General features: G+C 39.4%; 1 protein-coding gene across 2 annotated transcripts in view; it reads left to right on the forward strand.

Annotated features, from left to right (window-relative positions):
* The window catches only part of NRIP1 (nuclear receptor interacting protein 1), a 73,485-nt gene that overhangs the window by 7,868 nt on the left and 45,861 nt on the right, over positions 1 to 19,756 (forward strand). The window lies entirely within an intron of this gene.

Here is a 19,756-nt window from a genome sequence, read left to right on the forward strand (position 1 = left end):
ATAGCCAAGTGAAATCATTAGAAGATATATGCACTTTTTAAATTGTAGGGATTTGGATTGAACCAGAATCAGTGCTTTGGAAATAACCAGAAATTGAGATTCAAGATCCATTTTTTTTCTCAAAATGTTTTTTCTGTAACACTTTTCAAAAAGCTTTGACTGTTGCTGTAGAGCATCTCATAGTTGTCAGAGCAATTGTATTTACAGAAAAGTTAATGGTATTACTTGCTGGTCTCAGAATCAGTAAGACAAGCACTTTGGAATTAAAACATAATTAATTAATTAGCAATTTAAAACTGGAGAATTATTGTGATCAGCAGCAGATGGTCTCTTACTCAGCTTTAATAGAACTTAGTAGACAGTGGCATTTGTGGCAACAAGCCTTTTGAAATCTCTCACATCTTCAAAAACAGTTAAAGTAATTCAGAGCTTTGGTTCAAGATTGTTTCCTCTTTTTAAAAGGAGTTTTATTTAGTCAGAGTTACAGAAGTTGTAAAGAAGGATGTTGCACCGAGTGTTCAACTTGTCAGTAGAGTGGTTAAGCACTCAAGATTTGAGAACACGTTTGTCAATGTATACATGGCTGGTAATCCCCACACAGTTTGAATTCTGTTTTCTGTTCCTAACCTATGTTATAAAGCAGTTATGGGCAGTCATCATTGGTTTTTTTTGAGTGTGGAATAGGTTTGTTTACTAGTTATGGGCACTAATTGTGGAATACCTCTGTTGGTATACCAAGCTTGCTTGCATACATAAATAGCTTTATTGTGGAGTGCAGTAGTGTCTTGATCAGAAGTTTTTTATTGTCACTGGAATTGGAGTTCTTGTTTAAGTCAGAGTTCTGGACCATTCGGGTAGACTTTTTCCAAAAGAGTACTGATTTAGAAACATATCTGCTGGTCTTGTTGATGCTGTGTAACCTTCATGAATTAATAGATAGTGGAGCAGAAGGTAGCCATGCTTTAGTTGAGCTTGCATAAAAGGAAAAGTGTGTAGCTAGAATGAATAAATTATGTCTTTAAGTCTTTGCAAGTCTGAGAAACTTCAAAGGATGAAACTCACCTGGAGATGCAGATGAGCATTACAGACTAATAGTAAGTGTAACCGTCTTGTCAAAAGAACAAGATGGTGACTCAATGTGAGGAGGGTTGGCAGAGTCAGCCTTTAATTGAGGAGAAATTGGTCACTGTAAACCAATTATGTCTTATTTTTAATGATGGGTTTCAGAGAAAAGCAAATGAGTGCAGTGTGATCTTGGCTGATAGCATGTGCTTTTCTTGTTGGATAAAAACCCAAAAGCCTGAGGATATGAAGTTGCTAGCAGAAGTTTCACATCTTTTTTTTTTTTTTTCTTCACTCTCCTCTCTCCTCTGAAGAGGAAAAAGTAGGCTATGCCAGTGGAAGAAACTCCACTTTTTTTGTTGTTGTTGTTGTTAAACTGATTAGTATTTGGATCTATTTTGTCTTTGAGAACTGACACAGGGGTTGGTAACTTGCAGGGTAGAGAAGCATCCCTCACTCCTTCTGCAGCTTGGCGTTTAATACTAAAAGCAAACTTTTAGGTTTAACATATTTGAACTTGTACTAGATAGGGTTAATAGGCTAGAACAAAAGGTCAAAGCATAAGGCATTAGGCTTAATTAAGGGAGAGCAAGAGTGGCGGGAGTGTGTGACAGTTAAATGGGTTTCCCACAGACTAATGTCTGTTACAGTGCAACCATGCCTCAACTTAAGTGGGTTATTTTGTGCAAAGGGCAGCCGTGATTAGCAGTTTGACATGCCAGACGTTTCTGGCCAATCCCATCTGTTTTGGAGGTTAAAAAGCATACCTTTACGAGCTGATAGATTGATTTGTGTGCCCGTCTGGTAAAGATTAGGAGTCCAAGGCCGATGCTGTAAATGCCAGTTATGGAATATTGTGCTTTCTTAGCCGCTCTTTGTTTAAACTCGGGTGCAGCGGGGCCGGCAGCTCCACAAGTGACCGTGCCGTGGGGTGCCACGGTGAGTGTTGGGAGCCAGCAGCACTCTGGGAGGAACATTTCACCTTCCTCAGGTTTGTTTTGAACGTGAGCCCGTGGGCTTTGGGCGTTCTGCAGCGCTTTGCTTGGCAGGGGAACGTGGCTCAGCACATTGCCGTGTGAGGCTCACACCTGCTCTTTGCTGCACTCCTGTGCTGTCCAGAGGTTGCTTACCTGTCTCAGCATGAGCACTTCCCCAGTTCCAGGCACAGCTGGCTGCAGGACAGTTTTGGTACTTGAAAGGTTTCAGCATTTGTCTGAACTCATTATGCTGTCTGTATCCTTGCTGCTCTGCTGTTGAACAGGGATGATACACGCGTATTCTGTTGTTTTTCCTTTGTAGCTCTTACTTTCAGGATAGTTTTTCTGATTGTGTCATGAGGTTGCCTTAGAAGCCTAAAATAAAATGGGTAGCACAATAAGTCTTGACTGTGTTTCTCGTCATCTTTATGACTTTGTAAAGTCAAAGTTACATTACTATTAATATAAGACTATTAATAAATCGTTGATGCAATAAAACTGTTTTTGATAATGTTCAAGGTTCATACACAGTTGAAGGTGATTATCCTATTTTAAAACAAGTAGAGGTCAGACTGTATTGTAAGATAACTGACTTTGGCCCAAATGGTATGTGATAGCTTCAAGTCAAATGACAGTCTTCCTCACTTCAAATATAGACATGACTTAGAAATAAATTGTTAACTTTAAATAGCATTTTGTGTAACATGCTGATTAACTTCCGGTGCATTTTGTGAAAGCAGGGGCATATATGCATTCACCTAAAAGTCATCTTTAAAGCTCTCAGTTTTAAGGCATTGTTCAAGTTTTCCCTGTTTTGTCTCTTTTCCATTCAAGCAGTGACACTTGTAGCTAAATATAACTGAGACGTATTAGAGACAAATTAGCATTTGGCACCTTGCATTTAGCATTTCTACATTAACTTTTAGAATTAGTCACCTGTCTAAAGTTTCTTGGTTTTCTCCTTGCAAATGTGATTATCTTTCCCTTCTCCATTTAAAACAAAATGAAATTGGATGATAGCGATGGTTTGCTATTCGTACTGTAAAGATTCCATGTATCTGAGCTATATTTTTTCTGTGGCAGCTGTGACCTGTTCCTAAAGAGATTTCCTAATTTGCCAGTAACTTGTCTTCACTTTAGGAAGGTCTGTAAGTGCCACCCTAGTTTTTCTTTTTTCTTGTGAAAGTTTCTTCCTTTTACTTCTGTTTGAAATGCCCAGAAATATTTTCAATGTCCTTTAGGATGAGCAAGGCAGCATCATTATCTTGCAGTTTATTTAGTAACATGGAGCTGAAATGGGCATATGCAGCATCATGTTCTCTATGGAATAATATCTATTTAAATGATTTGGATCTAATACATATTTACATGAAAAAACGTCTTGCCCTTCTCTGTGGGGAGAGAAGGTGAACAAGCATAAATTTTATAATACTCATTGCTTCTCTTGCACTAAATCATACTTAAATTGCAGAAGGTTGTTGGCTTGAGAATTGTATAAAAAGTGCTTGGCTAGTAAAATAGGGTGCAGGGAGATTTATCTAATTTAATACTAAGAAAATGTTGTCAGCTGCAGTGTATTGATATGGGACTGCCTAAATCCAAAAGCTGTAGTTTAGATTTTTGTGTATGTATATTTGTAATAATTTCATGGTTATAATACACAAAATGTAATCCTGAAATGATCCATCAGTGCAGTGTGCATGTATGCTCCATTTTGGCTAATTTGATTGCTATTGATAATATCATATCAATAGCCATTATCTAATATCTTGGGAATGGATGAACTGTGTCTTACTTTTCTGTTGTTTCAGGGCATGTCATACTTGATGAAGTCTCTTGCAGCAGTCATTGTTAAATTTTTTGTAATTGCTGTTTGAGCATTATTAGCATTAGTTTTCATGTAGCATTCTAAAAGTTGTAAACTTGTCAGTTTAGCACTCCCAATTATAAAGTCACTATATCAAATATTTGCTAGTTCTCAGTGTTTTTTGAAAGTATATTTCATGTTCTGGCTTTAATTTAGAATATTATAAAACATTTGCATAAGGTATTCATACAGCTTGATTGTCCATTAGGCATTAAAAAAAATTCTGAAGTGTCCCTTGCTTTCAGCTTTGATTATTAAAAAAAAAAAAAACAAAAAAAACCCACAGGATGGACTTGGTCTTTGGTGTTTTAAAGGATTTGCTTTTTTAATCTCATTGATGAAAAGTACTTGGTTGGTATCCCTGACCCTTTGCAAACTGGGTTAGAAAGGATGTGCACAAACCTTGTGAACTGGCCGACTATGGATTTCTCCTTATTTTAGATTTCCATACTCTTTGACCTTGTAGTTGTTGACTTTGGTCTGGAACAATTTCAAAGTCATGTAAATGAATGTAATTAAGGTATTGCTTATCATCTCGGAGAGTTCACAATGATGCTTATTGGCTAGAAAGGTTTGTTTACTTAATATGGAAGGTTAATAGAAGGTTAAATTTTACTGTGTAAAATGGCTTCATAATGTTTTTATTTAGCAGCTGAAGAAAATAGTGTTTGAAAAGGCAAATAATAGTTTTATTTGACCTCCATGTGTTTCCTGTAGCTTGCATTATTGGGAAAATTTATCTTCATTGCATAGTCTTATTACAGTTTTCCTTTCTCCTTGTTTTACAAAGGGAACCTCTCAGAACTATTTGGAGGCCTTTGTGTACAAAAGGAGCTACATTAAGGAAGGAAGTGCAGAAATGTTTGACAATAATTGCTATAAGTAGTCCATCCACTTCCACTCTGCCTTTTGTTCCCACTCCCTGTTTTTGCCAGAATGAGATTCAGGCTTTGTTCTTTGGTGCTTCTTTTGTCTTTATTCCCACTGCTGCAGAAATACAGTGAGAAAGCAGTGTGAAACAGCAGGCAAGAACATCAAGATTCTGGTTCCTGCCTTCATTTCTCTGGCAACAGAAAGAACTGGGCCTAGACCTCTATTTCTTGTCAGTAGCCTTCAACTTTGTTTGACTATAGTTGTTTTGCTTATCATTTATAGAAAATATTGCTTGCCTGAGTGTTTTGTTGTTTTTTTTCCCTCCACTCAGGAGTTTTTATAGTTGGCAAAGAGATAAGTACATGATGAGTGTCATACTAAACACAACAAAAAGACCCCAAAAAACTTCTTGCCACACCTTTTTTGTCTCATGGTGTTTTTCTAGGATTGCAGCTTCCAGATGGAGAAGCAGACATCCCTGCTGGGTTGGGGGATCCAAGCAAGGGTGTTCTGCCAGTCCTGTACTGGACTGAGTTTGGTGGGGAAGGACAAAGCTATGTGAAACATGGACACAACTTTCTGCACAGATTTCTGGATCCATCTGGGCAACAAGGACTGCTGGCTGTGTTTACCTTATTTTGCAGCTTTTGCAGAGTACTTGGTTTTTGTAATTTCTCTTTAACAAGAGAAGCATGTGGGCTCCTCACTGTTGAGGTAGCTAACTTTATTTTAGTTGCATGAATTTTATGTACTAAAGTAATTATGCAACAATGAGAATATCTTTCAAATGCTCATTAATTCAATGCATAGTCTTATTTGACTGATTGTGGAGATAGGTGCTCTTGGGTTTGAGTTACAGGCTCTTGCCCTTCCCTTTTTGCAAGAGCTGAAGTTTTCAGGTTCTATTCTTTTCTTCCTAAGGGTGAAGATAGGACAATAGCAATTGTTTTTTCTTGAATTTATAATAACAACCCTAAATTGAAATTATCTAAAGGTGCTTTCAGAAGGGGGATAGCAAAATCTCTTTGGGTGAGATGTGAGAAGGATAAGAAGCTGAAGTTCAAAACCAGAATATAATGGTCCCAGAGAACTGGAGGGGTTGGGGAGGTGGAACACCACAGATAAGTGTGAAATCCTTCTGTTTTGAAATCAGGAGTGGTGGTGTTGAGTTCTCCAAGTCCAAAATTTCACCTGAATTCCAAGATCACATGTTAAAATCCTAGAACTCTCAGAATAATTGATCTCTAGAGGTGTACGGTTATGGGAAAGAAAGGCAAAACCGGCAGAAAAACCCCCATAATCTGTTACTTTGGGTCCTATTTATGGAAAATAAAGGAAGAATCAATGCACCTTTGCCAGTTACTTTTGCTTAGCTAACATATAAAGCAAAACTGCTCCAATCTGGTGAACAGTGGCCACATAAGAGTGCAGAATTTCTTGAAGAAAAATTTCCTCTCACCTCTGGGGGCCCAAAGGATTTTTCAAGAATCTGTCCTGGTCCTCACTTACCGGTATTTAAGTCTCTGCTACCTTAAATTTTATCCTGCTACAAAATAAATGCAAAAAGACCATTTAATAAACTGTGCTGATAGGATTTTGTAACCTCTTTGTGCTCCCTCACATAGGTTTAACTGTTGAGATGAAAAGATAACAAGGTTATGCAGAATCACATTTACTGTTTACTGAACTCTGGCTCATCTTTAGATTGCAATATCAAACATGAAAGTTTGAGTGTGTCTCGTGGATATAGCTCCTGAGCACAGCTGTCTGGAGTGCTTGCTCACAAACTTTTTTTTTTAAGCTTGTTTGTCATATGCCCAAGGCTATCTGAGCATGCATATGACCCAACTGGTTTTTTGATCTGAAATGCATAAAAGGTCACTTTGCTGAACTTTATCTTCTGAACCTCAAGTTTTACCATTAGCGATATTCTACTGTGAATTTCCTAAGTGGAAAAAAGGATCTGTTCAGTGTGCCCTTCAGGCTTTCCAGGCAATTTCACTTTTGCCTTGCCCTGCTCTGGTTTTGTTTTCAGAGTATTCTAACACTTGACAGAGGAAGCGTATGGTATTTGGACACTTATTTTTGGGTTAATGCTGAGTATTTTGGGTTGCAATGCTGTATGGTTTCTTTAGCTCTGGTGTCTTGTCCAGGCAAATGTCAGCTGTATTCTGTCTCTGCAAAACTGAACTTGAGCATTAGGGCAGGTCTTAAAATATCCTCTCTGTGCTGATGATCACACTACTTCTGTGTCTTCTACTTTATGACTTTGTTGTTACTTTTTGAGAAAAACTGTGCGTGCTTCGCAAGATACCAGGAGCACAAAAACAATCAAATTTCCTCTGTTCTAGCCTTCTGGGGATATAATAGGCCACTGCTGTTCTGCTTCTTAAGTAGATTTGGAACCTCTGATACCAGTTCCTCTTTTGGATAATGGATTGTATGAATTTAACATATAAGCATGCTCACCTCCTTTTCCTGTCCTCTGTAAAGGTCACTGTACAGGAGGGAAAGTTGAGTCATGGGCTATAAACACTTGGAGGTCTGCTATCTGATCTAATTTTTGTTAGCTTAGTGCTTGGTGCTGTGGCAGGTGGACTTTGTCAGGTTTATCCGTGGCAGTGCTGCTGACCTTGGTGACCTGCTCCATTCCTGTGCAGAAGGTCCCTTCCCTGCAGGGAGATGGCACAAGTCAGGGTGTGTTGTCTCCTCACTCACTTCTGTACCTTGCAGAGCAAGGAGTTGTTTGGAGATGCAGCTGTACTATGCTGGTTTTTCTTAATTTTTTTTTTTTTTTTTTTTTTTTTTTAAATCTAAAAACTTGCCCATGTCCCGTGGATGTCGTCTTCAGGATTTGGAAAACTCTGGAAGGATGTCCTGCGTTGTAGAAATAGCAGTGGTGGTTTAAATAATACAGGAAAGTAACTTAAGATGCTGCAATATTTCTGAGTATTGCAGGTATCACGTAGATAGGAGAAAGATTATGTGAAAGGGCATGTAGCAACAGGTATGGTTGGGCTGGTGATATTTGGAACAGCAAATACTTCTAAGAGTGAGAAGGAAGTAATGGATGGGAACCATTTTTACAGTTCCTGACCCCCTTCCATCTGTCTGGGATGAAGCACCTACTGTGATCAGCTTTTTAGGTGTTGTCAGTTTTGGGGTTGTGTTTTTTTTGGTTGGTTTTCAATCCCAATATAGATTCTGTAGTTGAGATATCAGTAAACTACCTCATACATTCTTGTTTGGAAGAATTAGGTCAAAAAGCCATTTTGACATAATTGAACTTGTAGTGATGAGATTTATTTGTAGAAAATTTAGGGGGGATAATGTATTGCTAGAAGTTTGCAAAGGGAATTGTATTTATTTCGTATGCTTTTCAATCTTTCTGATAAGTGAGAGCCTTATTCTTTCTGGTTAAAATAGATCTTGCTTGGATGGATCAAATGTGAAATTTTTAAGTCTCATTTCTTGAAAAATTGTTTGGATGCTTCTTACAATTTCAAGAGTTCAAATAATGCAATGCTCTTCAGTTGTAATACATAAAAATGAGATGGAGAAACAAACACATGCTTACCTTTCAGCCTGCATAAACAGCCTTGCTAATTAAGATAAGGGCAAATATCCTTACTAGTTTCCTTTTTGATTTAATCATTAGGCTGTATTAAAAATGTGTAAACATAATTCATAAACTCACTTTCCTGAGTTCTGACTGCCTGTATGTGTGGTGGTGTGTTCCAGTACTGTGTTCCTGTATTTGTTATTTACAAGCGAGTCTCTTAAGATATGTAGAAATAACTGGTAATTACCAAAATGAGATCACAGAAGAGAAGAAAAACGTGTAATATCTGTGCTTTTATTAGCTCTGCTTGGTTACCTCGTGTGTGCTCTTTAGTCTTAGCAGATTGCACATGTGGTGAACATGTTTTTGTCTGGAAATGCAAAAGTGGCCATGGTATGGCTGGGAGACTTGTCTCCTGCTGGATTTAACCAGCACTGGATATTTTGATACACTGTGGTCTGTGGGCACAGCTTCCTCTCAGTTTACAAGTGCTGTTTACCACTCCTTGAGACTACACGTGTAAATAACATAAGTCTGAACTAATGTCGGGTTAAATTTTCGTCCACAGAAATTGCTCATTGAGCATCTTACGTAAAGTATCTGGTTAAATAAATCCCTCCCCCCTACCCACTCCTTTTAATCACCATTACATTGTTTTTCCCAGCTGTTTCTAAGTAGAATGGGAAGAACTGGCTTAGTCTAAAGCAACTTGCTACTCCTTAAATAGTACACACTGACATCAGTGGTTGTTTGAAATCTGTTTCCTTTCAAAAGATTTGTGATGTACACAGACTTTCAGGTACAAGACCCTTCTAAATAAAAGAATATAAACAGGCTTGGGTTAAAATTGTCACACTTGTGAGCCAACATAGCTAAAGCTGTAGAATTATATCTGGTAAAGAGAACTGCCAGAAAGTTTAGTTACATATTTATCCTGTAAAGTCTGTGGTGGGTTTATCTTCTTAGAGAGACAGTCAAGCCTGTCTGGGCTGGTTACTTTATGGATGAAGGCAGGTATGCTTATTTATACTCTTTTCTTTGAAAGTTGGGGAACAGCTGTTTTTTTCCTTTTTTTAAAGCCTTGCTGCCTTTAATGAGACGGCTTTAAGTCATCATCTACTGTGACAGAAAGTACATGTAATAGCATGCCTGCTGTAAGAAGTTATGGCTCTTTCCCTCTAAGTGCTGTGCCCTGTTCTTCTCTACAGGCTCTCTATCCCTGTGTTGTTTGGCTTTTTTGGTTTTGTTTTTTTTTTTTTCCTGTTTTTAGAGGGAAAGGGTGAGATGCAAACCTGTGGCAGGCTGACTTCCGTGTCCTTGCAGCCTTCAGTAGTGGAACAGACTCAACAGGGATATCTGGGCGCAGAGAGGGTGAAAAGTGTCCAGACTCAAGTTTAAAAATTAATCTAGGAAGGACATTCTAAAAATAGATTGCACCATGTCAACATATACCTGTGAGAAAGGGAACATAAAATATTTTGGTCCTAAAAGAGGTTTTTTAAAGGGATAGCTGTTTGTTTCTCTTTCAACATGCCAAATTGCATGATTCTGATGCTTTAAAATATTTCTTCCATTTTTAAGGGAAACCTGTCCTGGTTTGCTTTCAGTGCTTCCTGCTCTCATAAGCTTTGACACTGAGTGTGAGAGAACATCAGGCTTAAATGGAACACACCTAAATTTAGGGGAAATAGCCCACTGCCTGCAGAAAGTGAGCTCTTTTTTAGAGGTTAAGGTTGAGTTTGTGACCAATTAACATTGTTTCTAATATGCTAACATTAGTTTTAATTGTCCCTTTTAATTGCAGTAAATGTGCCTTTTCCAAGGAGCAGTCAATCCCTTAACCCCCATACCATGTACTGATTTCAGGGGGAGCTTAGCTTGAAAATTGGTGAAACAGTAGGGTCTTCTGTGAGTTGGTGGTTTGGGTCCTGTTGTTTCCTTTTGCTGGAAGGACCTAAAGAACAAGTGATTCCACCCCCCAAGTCTGACTGTGGTTTTCATTTCCTATGCTAATGATGGTTTTGTAACACAGGAGCACAGAATTGGTGGCTGGAAATAGCCCTCCACTGTGTTTTGGAGCAGAAAACCACATGCATACACTAAAATAGGGTAAGAATGGGACTGTTAAAATTCAACAGGCTAAAATGTGTGGGGTATCAAATTGGCCAGAGCATCCAGAAGGGAAGTCTGTAGCAAGAGAGCCATCCCAGGGTCCCACAGGCTTTACTTCAATTTAGCAGTGACAAACACCTGGTTGTAGTTGCATGTAGGCATTATTTAACAATAGAATGCAGGAAAAATATGCTTGCATAGAACTAGCAGGAAGGGCAACATCTTCCTGGCAGTGCATTGCATGAGATTAGCCTTTGGAGGAGACAGGGACAAAACTAAGGCCAGGTATGACAGACAAAAGGTAACCCTCTCACCAGGCAGTCTATATTCAAAAACAAATGGAGAAAATATCCCTTATTTTGGTTTTTATGTTTGTCTCTTCTTTCTAGACTTGGAGATTAGAAGGCAACTGTGCTTTAGTTGAGAAATTGAAGTGCCTCTCTTATTTGAGCTCATCAGTTGGAGGCAGAAGCTCTGCTACCTGTGTGGATGAGTGATGTAGTCAGGACTGAGTGTTACCAGTGGCAGTTGTCTACCCCCACTAAAGAATTTTCATTTCAAACCACTGTCAAATAATGAGATTTTTGCTTGCACAAAGGCTGGCATTGCATGTGTGAAGGAAAGCTTGAGCATATTCACTTAATTAGATACAGAAATACAAGAGAATAGCAAGAGTGACTTCTTTACACATAAAGACAAAGTACACAGATTGATATTACTGTTCAGTTTCAGTCCTGCCACTTTGGTACAGGCATGGACCAAAGTGGTATTGCCCTCATGGGAGCAGTTTTAAAGAGGTGCAGTTATTTGTCATATTAAGAGCATAAATATTTGTGCCATCTTCATTTTCTGAGCCTGCTGCAGGATGAGAAAATAGAGTGGTGTTACTGATCAGAGTTGGGAGAGCTGGAGGATGTCTAAGGAAAGGTTTGCATGAGAGCACAAGTGGAAGTAAGGGAAAGCAGGAGACTGGAAGTGATGATTTTAATATATTGCTGCCTTCCTCCTCAGTAGGCTCACCTGAGCCTCCTTGCAGGTAATCAAGAACAGCAGCAAGAGTTGGGTTAAATAAAAGTTAATAAATAAAATGATTAACATATGTTAGGTGATTCTCTGAACAAAAAGGTGACTGTTTCCTTCTGAGAGAATGTGTCGGTGTTGGATGCTTTCTGGGTTTTTTTTTTTTTTTTTACTCCCCTCTTGTTTTGTCTTCCTTTTCTAGTTTTATTTATTTTTAGCACTTCTCCAAAGTAAACACATAATCAGGTATTTAAGTAGAGGATGTTTCTGAATCAGATTTATGTGATGCTCTGCCCGGGTTTTGCTAAAGGAAATTTTGTTGAAACACAAGCCCTGACTCATCTGTGTTACATTCTTTCACTATAAAATGCAACTCTTCCACGGTTAATAAGTGACTATTCTAGCCTAGTATTGATGAAAAGGCAAATATTGCTACAGTAACTTTTGAATGCATTTGGTAATCGAAACTAATTTAAACAAACAAAGCCAGCTCACAAAACCAAAAAAGAATTTATGAAGACTGCTCATTTCAGTCTTTAGTCTGTGCATCTGATCAGCTGTCTGCATTAGGAGTTTCTGTAGGTAACTCCTGTTCAATAAATGGTGTTCAAGAGTTTTGCTCTGAAGACTGTAGGAGACCTATCACAAGAGTATTGATGACCTTCTGTGAATGAAGGAGTAGAAAAACCACAATCCAAATCAAAAAAAGCCGTTTGAAAAGTCTTAGGTTATCAACATTCTGATGATGAAAAATATGTGTACAAAGCCATAGAATGTCTTGATTTGGAAGAGGCCCATAAAGCTCACTGAGTCAGTCCCTGCTCATTGCAGGACTACCTAACACTAAACCACAGGACTGAGGGTGTCATCCAGAGGCTCCTTGAACTCCTGCAGGCTTGGTGCCATGGCCACTTCCCTGGGGAGCCTGTTCCACTGACTGACTGTCCTCTCAGTCCAAAACCTTTTCCTGATGTCCAAACGGGCATGGGAAAGATCTGCTCTAGTCCATAATTGCTGGGAGTCACCAGACTTTCTCCCAGTAATACAAGCAGACTGTGGTGCTTCCTGTCAGCATACATGGGGAAATGCTGTGCACTGCTTCCTGCAAGTACTTTCAGGATTAATTTTGGTTGTCATAATATTTGAGCATTTTATGCCCTACCTGGTTCTGATCTGTAAAGCAGAAAAACACCCCAACTTCTTAGGTAAATACGTTTGAGATTTGTTTTATGCTGGGGTTGTGTTTTTGTTTGTTGTTGTTTATTTGTTTTTGATTATTTATTTTTAAATGGCACTGGCTAGGTTTTTAGAAAATTGTCCTTGACTCAGCTTTGTAGTTGGCTCCAGACTGTTATTTGTAAAATTTGGACAAAGTGCTAGTTATCTTTACTGGCTAAAGAGCTTGTATGTGGGGGAAAGAGTCTTTTTATGTTGTCATTGGACTAAATGAGCTGTCAGTGGTCCATAGTACTGCACGTGCTGTAATTGTTGAATAATTCAATTGACTGATAAGTTACTATTTCCAAATATTATTCCTGCTTTGAGGAGTTATTTTGACACCTGTGTTGTTAAACTTTTGAATAAAATAATACAAATATGGTTGAACTTGCTGTAGGCTTTAGGTTTTCCAACTGTGCATGGGTCTATATGAGGTTATCACTTTGTATGATAAATATTAGCTCAGAGTCTGCTGCTTGAATATTGTATTACAGTACTGTAAAGAAGTTTTATAACAATACAAATGGGCACTTAACCCATATTGGCTTTCCAGAGAACTTCAAAAACTACAGTCATACTCTAATCACATACAGTTATCTATAATAAAATTATTATTTCTGGCACTTGGACATCTAAAAAGCATTAAGATTCAGCAGTTCTTAAATGCAAAAGAAAATATTGATTACAATTTGGAAGCCTGCTATGAGTTATGGAGTACAGCTATATATTTTCATCTTTTGCTCTTTAAAAATTAATTTGTTCCTTTAATGCCTGTTGGATAAAAGGCTGCCTTGTTCAAGGTGTGTGGATAAGTAAGATGAGCCCATAGTTGTTTTCTGTTTCAGCTGTAGCTATATTAACTGAAAGGGCTCATGGAGTTGTTTCTTCTTGTCATGAACTCCTTATGTACCTGAAAATTGTCTTCATCTGCTGTAAGACATTTTTGGTGATGGTTGGAAGAATATGTGGAAGGACATACCCTTCAAGTGGTAGCAGTTGTTCCAGAATCTGACTTCCCTGACCCTGTGGAGTCACCTGGTCTTGTTTTCTGGTCAACCAAAAGATGACTTGCTTTTCCAGGTAATCTTTCCTTTCCAGCTGGACATGGCACATGCTTTACCTTCAGAGGACAGAGATAAAAGAAGCAGCAAACAGAGATAAAGCAGTAAAGGCAGGTGCTACTATAGTTTACCAGCCTCTGGAGCATTTCACCTGTCCTTTTATCTAAGTGTTTTGTAATTTGCTGGTTTTCTGAGGCAGGTACAGCCAGCAGGCCTTCTGCATGAGGACACAGAGAGATGCCCTCAGGAGGTGGCGTGTCCCAGGGGCTGTGTGTGACTTGTGACCTCTGTGTGAGGCCACGGAGTCTCTGTCCCTTGGTCCTGGCTCGCCTTGGTCCCGGCTTTGGTCGGCAGCCGTGCGCAGGGAGGGCAGGAGCTGTAAGAACATGCTCGGGCAGTTCTTCAACAGCTGCTTGGCTTCCTTTTGGCTTCTGGGTACAATTCAAGCCTCTGGCCTCGGTTACTTTTAAGCCTAATGTGACTTGAGCTACAGCTGAGAGGCTGCCTGCCTTTTTTTTTTTTTTTTTTTTTTTTTGATCCAACATAGCAATTAATGTCAACTGGGATACTTGACCTAGATCATCCTAGTTTTTAATGTCAAGTAGCCATTGGCAGGAAGTTCTTCGAGAAGTACTTGTGCCTGTGGAATGTGCTCCCAACCTGGGCTGGTGGAGTTGGCTCTCTGGGCGGGCTCTGTGCCAGGACTATCTTATTTCTTGGCCTATGGAGATGAGGAATGGCTCAGTGCTTCTCCTCTTCTCCTTTGCCCCTGAAGAAAGGCAGGTTAATGTGAGTCTATAATCACTGCACCAAGATTTTTCCACTCAAGCCACGTGGGAAGATAAGTGAAATATATGTGAAAGAAAAAATAGCATACGTGCCTTAGTATGGAAGGGCTTTTTTCCTGAGAGAATTTAATTGAATGTTTTGCATGAAATGAAAGCAAAAGACGTTTCCTCACACAGACCAGTTTAAAAGTATGGCAAGTTAAATTTAGATAAGTGCTGTTTTCTTTCAGCTTTGTGAAAGACTCTACAGCCAGGCATGGAAAGTTTCCTTCCTGCTGGGAGAGATTTGTCAAAGCATTAAAACCATCACCAAGTGCTTTAAGCTTAAAGCACCATCTCCAAGTTTCACAGCTGAACAGTCTGTAATAGGGCCCACTTTCCCCCAGGGGAGGGCGTTTGGTGCATTTTCTTTAGCTGTGCCATTCGTTGATCAGTTGCTGAAGCGAAATGTTCAGGATCAAAAGTAGTTTTGAGGAGGAGGGATTTTTTTTTTCTGGAGTGCTACATGGCAACTGCATGCCAAAGCTGGAGCGACGACTGTTGGAATATAAATACAGACATAACTTTGGCCTGGAAAAGCTCTGTTCTACAACTGCTGCGAGATGTCTGCAGGTTTTTTGGCAAATGCCCAACAGACAGCCAAGATGACTCTGGTTATAGAAGGATACGAGGAAGGAAGAGGGGAAATAAATTTAATCTTAAGCAGCCAAGACTTGTTAGTTCAGTGTGGAACCAATTTCTAACAGTACATCAATATCATGTCTCTTTTTTGCTCAGGTGAGACACTGCCTGGCCCTACAGGATGAGGGAGTTCAGCTTGCCATGTCTGCTATGGACAGCATAGAAAAAAAAATTACCTACCTCCCTTTCCTGAACAGATTTTAACCCTTTTCCTGTCAGTCTGGATTCTGGAGACATTTGGGAATATGGCTTAGGAGAAGAAAGAAGAGGCATTAGAGGTTAGAAGTCAGGGAAAAAGTTACTTGTTTCTGGGAAAGATGAGGAAATAAATAAGAAGTAGAATTAGGGAACTTGAGACTATTCATTGCTTTATTTCTTGTCTGTCTAATAAAAATGAGGACTCTACAAGCAAAAATAAGATATAATGGAGCTGATAAACCTGAGCAGGTGGCTTGTTTCAAAGTCAAATGAAGATTCACAGGTTTCAGGATACTGGATAATATTTTTTAAGTGTAGAACAAAAGAAAAAAGGTTTAGGAAATCGAGAACTTAAGGAAATAAGGTAGAAGAAAATATATAGGTCGCACCTAAAGAGAGATTTGGTATTGTTTTTTTTGAAAACTGGCAACAAAAGAGGAAGTTTCTCTGCTAATGAGAAGAGTTACTGCTGAGAATCAGGCAGTTCTTGTGACATCTGAGAGGAAAAGTACTGAAGGAATAAGTGCAAGCTGACAAATAATGTTGAAACAAACACACTAATTGGAGTCATGTAACTAAAAGCAGTTATGTGAAGGACTGGTGTTACCCGGGAGCAGGCACTCAGTGTATTGAGTGGAAAATGCTGGGAACTTACACGCTCATTTTTAAACTGGGAGGATTAAGCTGATGTTAGGACAGTGTGGGTTTTGTCTCACCGGTGTTATTAAGGTCTAATGCCTGAGTGGAAGTGGAGGGAAAACCCTAAATGTATCCAGCAAAGAGAAACAGGAATGCTGGAGAATTGTCAGATGGGGAGTAGAAGCAGGCACTTGTAGGATGTGATTCATTTGACCTCCTTTTGACATGTTCTGTAGGAGGAGTCCAGTCAAAGAGCCGAGTTCTTCCCATGGGCTGTACAGGGATACCAACATGACCTGCTCAGATACAGACACCTACACTGTAAACATCTTCATTTGGGCAAGTGAATCCTGGCTTGGCATCCACATCTAAGAATGGGAAGAGAAGGCTGCTCTGTTATTATGGCTTGTGGTTAAGTGTCAGATGCCCTCCATCCTACTTGAGTAAAGACTCAACACCTTTCCAAAATGGAAGTTGGCATTCCAGGGCCTCCAGAGGTCTGCCTAGGTATGGCCAGCAATTCATGCTGAGGCACTGAGGGCATCGCCCTTGTGCCATCTCTGCATGGGCAGAGGAGCCAGCCCAGGGTGACTCCTTGCTCCTCTGGCATTGGTGCCCATGGACACCCGGGGTAGATCCCAGCTAGGAGGCACAGTCCTGGTGAGAAGGGAGTGCACATGGGCAGCTCCTCCAGCTCTGGAGCAGGGGCAGCCTTCCAAGAGCTGGGAGCGGTGGCTTATTGAGTGTCCCCCTGCAGCAGTGACTGATTTACAGGTGAGATATGTGGATGTGATGGGCAGTCACACGGTGGGTGAGCTCCGTGTGACTGAGAGCAGGGGTCTGTGCTGGTGACAGCCCTGGTAAGGGGACACTGTGACTGAGAGAGAGAAGGGGTCTGTGCTGGTGACAGCCCTGGAAGGGGGACACTGTGACTGAGAGAGAGCAGGGGTCTGTGCTGGTGACAGCCCTGGTGCTAACCTGTAAATCACCCGGTGTGTGCTTGGTGGGCCATGAGCAGCAAATGATTTATTGAACTTGGTTCCTGGGTGAAATTGGAGTGTTGCCCTGTGTTTTCAAATAGGGTCACATAAAGCACAAGAACTCAGGTTTTGTTGTTACTATGTCAGTAGTTTTGGACCATAAGTAATATGCAGATGTTGCCATAGTGTTGTTTCTTTTGCATCCCTGCAGATGTGTTTTTGTGGCTTCATGGCTTTGACATTTTTGTTTATGCTGCAAAACTCACAAATAATTATACATGTGTATCTGTATTTCATTTGAAAACTCTATTTTTTTTTTCTTGAATTTTTTTGGCGGTTTATTTGGAGTACCAACATTATATGCTGACTTCAGCATTCTTTCCCTGGGTATGCAGTATACTTGATGTCTCTGGAACAGATTTTTTTTTTTTAAGAGTGAAACAGAAAAGCTTTAATATTCCATCATTGTGAAATGTGTTCAAGTTGAATTTTTGTAAAAGTTTTTGATAGAGCATTTAATAAAAGCCCTATTTTAATTTGATTTTAAGTTTTATTAAAATTTAAGGCACCAGACTTATCGTCTTTTAAGCAAAGGAAGAGTGTCACATTTAGTGTTATGACTATTATGAATTATTTTATTAAAGTATATTTTAAAAAGTCGCCTTGTTGAGGAATGTCTTCATTTTTATTGCAGAAAAATGTAAACATATCATTCTCATTATTGCACCTATTTTCTTAAAGTGCTCATTGTCTCTGTGCAGGCTCATTTTATAATGTATGCAACTGGTAATGAAAATAATAATTAAATTCTTTCACAATGAAACAGTGATTGGGGGAGGGCGGGGGTGGAGAAAGCTCAAGCAATAGCAGCAGCTGAATTCATACCCAGCAAAGCTATAGCTAATTGACTACTAAGGCTGATTCTTCACCTTTAATATATTTTAAAGCCTAAAGTTATAAATACAAAGAGATGGTTCTGGCTTCCCCCCCCTCCATTGACCCTTTATATTTGGAAATACCACTTTCTTTTTTCCCCCTCCCTTTATTCTTCCAGTATTTTTTCCCTCGTTTCCTGCTCCTCATCCCTCCACCAGTCTTCTCCCCATCCTCGTGTGCGTTTTCTGACCTTCAGCCATTGATGAATTGCTCTTGTACTGGGGCTGTGAGCAACCCAGGCTTTGAAGGGCTTGAAGAAGATGCTGCTGGGGAGGTTGGAGAGATGTGAGAGAAGGTTTCTCTGTTGACCTAAAAAGTACACAGGGTGATGAGCCAGGCTGTATAACCAAACTCTAACAAAAGTCTCTCAGTTCTGGGAAGAACATCTGGAGCTGGGTAGCAAAACCAACTGATGTGGATTAAGATGCAGCTGTTTGGGTGAGTGTGTATGTGCTGATTGAAATGTAGGAAATAATGTAACATGGCTGACCAAAAGTATCTGGCTTAAATCTGATACACTTTTTAAGTTCTTAATCTCTTTGTTTTTCATTTTATTATTGCTTATTTTGTTTGGGATGATGTGCTCTCTTAATTTTTTTTTTTTTTGTCTGGGTTGCTTTTCTTGGATTTTTTTGATTGTTTTCTGAATCCTTGCCTTTTTTCCTTTTAAATCTGGGTTGGATGCTTTTTGTTGGGTTTTTTGTTTCTTTTTAAATTTTCTTTTCTTTATTTACGCCTTATCCCTAAGCAGTGTTTACTTTGCTATATATCCTCTGTGTCTCTTTCATGGCATATTCAAAGAGATTTACTCTTCCGTCAGGTCTTGAAAATGATAGAAGCAACATCAAATGTTTTAAGGGTTTAGGACAAACTTCTGACAGTGCCTAGGCTCAGTGTAGCCCTGGATGCCTGTGCTCATGTTGTCTTGCAGGCACAGATTAATGCTGAAATAGTCTCACAGCCTTGGACTGTGTAATGATTCCTCTTGTGTAACAGAGGGAGGGAAAATGAGGTGGGATAGACGTCAGACCTGGCTGCTATGTGGGATTCAGCTTGGGGGAGCTGTAGTATCAGGGCTCATCCTTTTCAGAATGCCTTTCACTCATATCTGAGGCCTGGGGTGGCCTGAATCCATATAAAATACAATTTTTGGGACGACCAGTCTGATCCATGTATGAGTGCTGCCCGTTTGGTATGGTGTCAGTGTTTCCTACTTGAGATTAATCACTGTTACATCTTAATGAAATGGATGTACAACCTACTTTATTAAAAAAGGCAAGTGGTGTACAATATTAAAGACCTAGAAGGTGCACTAAAATGGTGGCATGTAATAATAAGATGTACTTTGTGTGAACAAAAAGCAAAGTGACTGTATTTGAAGCTGCTGCTCCATCATTAAGTTGGAAACTAATTTTGGTTTTTCTTGAACTTATATAAACGTTCTGTTTGTCACCACCTGCAGTAATTCTCTCTGCTACCCTTAGCATTTGGTATTTCTGCAGAACTGATCTATTTCATGTTTTCAGTCAGTGCTTTGAATATTTGTTACTTGAGAATGTATTCTTTCTTGATGAGAAATCAATCTGTTTCCTTTCACCTCTTCATTACAAATGTCTGAGGTCACTATCACCTTTTTTGTGTTTTGTTGATGTTTCATCCTCCTTCAGACCATGAAGGAGAACCAGTGATTTTTCCTATTTGCCCTCAACAGCTGTATCCATCTGCCTTTTTTTTTTTTTTTTTTTTTTAATTTAGTGTGGATTATTTAAAATATACTCCCCC

This window comes from Sturnus vulgaris, chromosome 2 (assembly GCF_052056855.1).
Source record: "Sturnus vulgaris isolate bStuVul1 chromosome 2, bStuVul1.hap1, whole genome shotgun sequence".
NCBI classification, from domain to species: Eukaryota; Metazoa; Chordata; class Aves; order Passeriformes; family Sturnidae; genus Sturnus; species Sturnus vulgaris.